Below are 4093 nucleotides of genomic sequence, written 5' to 3'. Positions count from 1 at the left end.
ATCTTTGAATCTACCACACATTGAATCATATTGTATTATCTACAACTATATATGAATGAGGTTAATAAGGTTTAATAAAAGAAATAATGTGTTGCATAAGTTAGCAACCATTATATCAGTTTTCAGTCATGTTTTCTAACTGTCTTATGTAAAGTAACCTTCATCCCTTTAATTTTGAAGGACAAATTTGAAAATGGTTTTCTCAGTTTAAAATGTTTAGTTATAGAGTAAAATGTAGAGGTGTATATGCATATACGAACATGACACGAGAAGTTAGGTAAAGCACATTTCTTGATAGCTCATTTATTAAGTTGTTTAAATACTACTTTATTTCTTTAATATTACCATCTGTAAAAAAATGATATCAGAACATATTCTAAGTCAAACTGTGAAAAAATGTATATATATATATAGACATGCACACTAACATGTATATTATAAATGACAGTTTAATTTGAAATTTGGTCTTAAAATGACTTAAAATAAGAAAACATTCTGTTACTTTGAGAAGTAAGACAGCAATTATGCCACCTTTAATTTTAGGATGAAAAATGATAACTTCTGTGATAAGCTCATCTCTGACATATGGCTATGAATATTTGGGAAACACTGTTTGGCTTGTTATTACTCCTCTCACTGATCGCTGCTTGCGTAACCCCTTTGGGGCATTGCATCTTCGTTTGGGGTGCTCCTGAAGGACCAGCCAGGCACTGGGAAGACTGAAACCACAAAGGACTTGGCCAAAGCTGTTGCAAAGCAGTGTGTTGTATTTAATTGTTCAGATGGCCTGGACTATATTGCTTTAGGAAAGTTTTTCAAGGTAATGTATCCTCTGCTCCTCATGAAATAAACAATTTCTCACTGTAACAAATATCATTTCTACTGTATGGTAATGAGGTTAAAGATATCCACTAAAGTCACAATACAAAAATACAAGTGAAGTATTAATACTAAATAAATTGTCAGCAATACACTAGTTATGCTTTTTAAAATGTTTGTATTAGAATCTAGGACGTACCACTTTTGAACAGTTTGTATTTTAGTTTACAGTTGATTGTAAATAATTTGTAATTTATTATGATCTTTAATTCATTAATATATGTATATATTGTCTTTTATAAGAAATGACATTCACAAATGTAAGGTGTTGCAATATCATCAGTAACAATTTGCTTAATTTAAGATGTGATGAAAGCAAAATTGATGGCTAACTTATATTAGAAGTTTTCTATAGATATTAATTTTTTATAGAATAATTTGAACAGAGCTTAATGTTTTATTCTAAGGATCTTGCTTCCTGTGGTGCCTGGTCCTGTTTTGATTTAGAAGTTCTATCTGTAGTAGCTCAGCAGATCTTACTATCTAACGAGGAATTCTTACAAAAGTTGTAACTCTTCTATTTGAAGGAACAGAAATTAAATTAAATCCAACATGTTTGGTATTTATCACCATGAATGAATGTATGACTAACAACTCATGTTCTCGTTTAATAACTTTCTTTATCCATATTACAGTTTCACTTAACTGCTGTTTAAGAATGTCTAAACAGATTTGAAACCAATAAAAATATTTAATGTACTTTACAATCATGTTTCCAAGTCATTGGTATGTGCTTCGTATAGTATGTTCCATTTTTTTTTTCAGTTTAGTTTTACTAACTTTTTTATTATAATGTCTGTAATATATTTAATTTATAATGTATATAAATTATGTTGTATAAAATTGTTAACTTAAATAGTATTCCGCAAACTATATTTGCCGTATATAAGCCGGTCTGAAAAGTAACACGCATTCAGGAATAGACATTACATACATATAGTGTGGTTGTAATACTATTACGATAAACTCTTCTACTTGTTGAGAATCTTTGTGGAACTATACAGAAAATGTAACGGTTAACAATGTAATAGGTCTAACACTAATGTCTCATGTTAAGTGTAAATGTATGTTCTAAGGTTTGTCGGGTTTTATTTTATTCACTTTTTATGATTACACTACATTATTAGCTTGATATCTTGTTCAGAAATAACCTAGATCTTATGGCATATTGTCGACATTAGGGCTGTTAATAAGTAAAAATCCTATTCTGAATTAGCTGTACTAATCCCGAGATTTATTATCTAATTCTGATCACCATTGGTTTATTAGATCAGAAGTTAATGAATATAATAAACTGTTTGTCTTTTAACAGTTTTGATGAATCAGTTTAGTTTCAAAAACAAATATTCTGTAATTCATATAAAATCACATCTAATAATGATTTCTGACTATAGATGGTGGTAAAGATTCAATACCGAACTTTTAATTATCAGACGGTCACTGCTTTCATTTGTTGAAATGAAAATAGGTCGTTAGATGTCACAGTATCTCGTAAAAAATTGTATCATGAAAGAAAGCTTCTTCAGTCGCCAGTCACACATCAAATCCCATAAACGTATTTTGAGGATTGGCAAACTAAGTTTTAAAACTGCTCTGTTAATGTCACGTAAGTGTGTGTCCCATTAACATCACTGCATATGGGGTTCTGAATACTGTTCCTAATGTTTTCCAATGGCACATAGATCTCATAATTTAAATTACATACAAGTTATTTGAATTTTAAAAACAAATTTTCTATAATTCACACACGTAGATATCGAAATTGATATTCTTTTTTATTCTATCGTGTAGAAATTGTTTACAAATTTTGTAGAAAACAAACTCTTAGTTAGATTTATTTATTATTTCCCTCATCATAATGACATTTTTTATTATTATATTCCTAAGAAAAATATAAACAAATTGAAATAAAAGAGAAGAACATTGATAACAAGTGAATATATATCATCACTCATCTAGATTTTCGGGGAAAAACTCGACTTTTATTTTCAAAACACATGTTGAATTGGACTTTGTGTGTGAACTTGGTATCAGGCTAACTGTTTGTAGCCCTTGTTTCTTTATCCAATGCTCATTACAAGCTTTTCCAGCCTGTTCACACGAAACCTTTGTATAACTTGAATGTCAACTGTACGAGAATTTCGAAAGTACCGAAACACCAGTGGTATCAGATACATATGTTATAAGGGTGCAGAACATCTTCATACTTCTTTTTAGAATAATTACACTCATAGTGTTCACAGATTGTAGCTACAAGCATTGGTATTAATTAATATAGCAATATTGTTGTAATAACTGATGAATGTTCCATAAAAGAAAATGTGAAAGGTAAAGTAATATTTCCTAATCACGCAGTAGTAGACAAGGCTACAAACATTAGATGCAGTAGCACAGCATCATGTGAGAAATAGTAAACACCAGACACGACAGAGTAAAAAATAAATTATGATTTATTTCTTAGGAAATGTGAAAAGAAAACAAAGAAAGCGTAATAACATTACCAGAAGAATATTTGTAAGAGATGTGACCCTGGTCGTGAAAATCAAGTTTGTCCCATAATAGTGTTAAATGAAAATAAACCTATAGCAGAAAACCTCATAAAATGCCAGAGATAGACAAGTGTGAAACATATGTTTGAACAAGCGGTAACAGAGGGCAGTATCAGTCATTATGTATCCCCGGTTGCATAAGGTCCTCAGAAGAACGGAAAATTAAAGTTTGGGGAAGAATTTAAAAGTGATTGATTGTTGTAACAGTTGAAGACATTTATCTGTTACGTAATATACAGGAAACTAAAGAAATGTCAGTTATTGATAAAAGAAATAGAATATCTAAGACATATGATAATGAAAACAGTATTAAACCTGAACTAAAAGTTAGATATTCCTGCTTTTCTAGGATATATAGGATTTTGTAGTAGGTTTACACCACATTTTGAATTGTTGGCAAACCTCTGACTGAGCTAACTAAGAAAGAAAGAGAAGTTATTTGGGCAGATAAAAACAAAAAAAGCTTTCTGAAATTAGGACACGCTGCATTAAAATCACTCATTTTAAGTTATTCATTTTAGTTACTCAGGCGTTAGTAAATAAATTATCTTAAACACAGATATTTCAGGTTATGCTATAAATGCAGTGTTGCCATAATTAAATGAAAACAAAAAAAGAAACATCCTTTAGCTTATTACAGTAGACATTTACGAAAAGCTGAAGTA

At 30.0% G+C, this 4093-nt stretch overlaps 1 long non-coding RNA gene across 1 annotated transcript; it reads left to right on the top strand.

Annotated features, from left to right (window-relative positions):
• Positions 1-543: 543 nt before the first annotated feature.
• LOC143255433 (uncharacterized) lies at positions 544-2188 on the top strand. The gene is made up of 2 exons (XR_013030650.1): positions 544-820; positions 1287-2188. It is a non-coding gene; the product is annotated as an uncharacterized LOC143255433 (long non-coding RNA).
• The last annotated feature ends 1905 nt before the right edge of the window (positions 2189-4093 follow it).

The sequence above is a fragment of the Tachypleus tridentatus genome, chromosome 7 (genome assembly GCF_004210375.1).
Source record: "Tachypleus tridentatus isolate NWPU-2018 chromosome 7, ASM421037v1, whole genome shotgun sequence".
Lineage (NCBI taxonomy): Eukaryota > Metazoa > Arthropoda > Merostomata > Xiphosura > Limulidae > Tachypleus > Tachypleus tridentatus.
The sequence above is the reverse complement of the archived record's forward strand: the minus strand, read 5'-3'. Positions and strand labels throughout refer to the sequence as shown.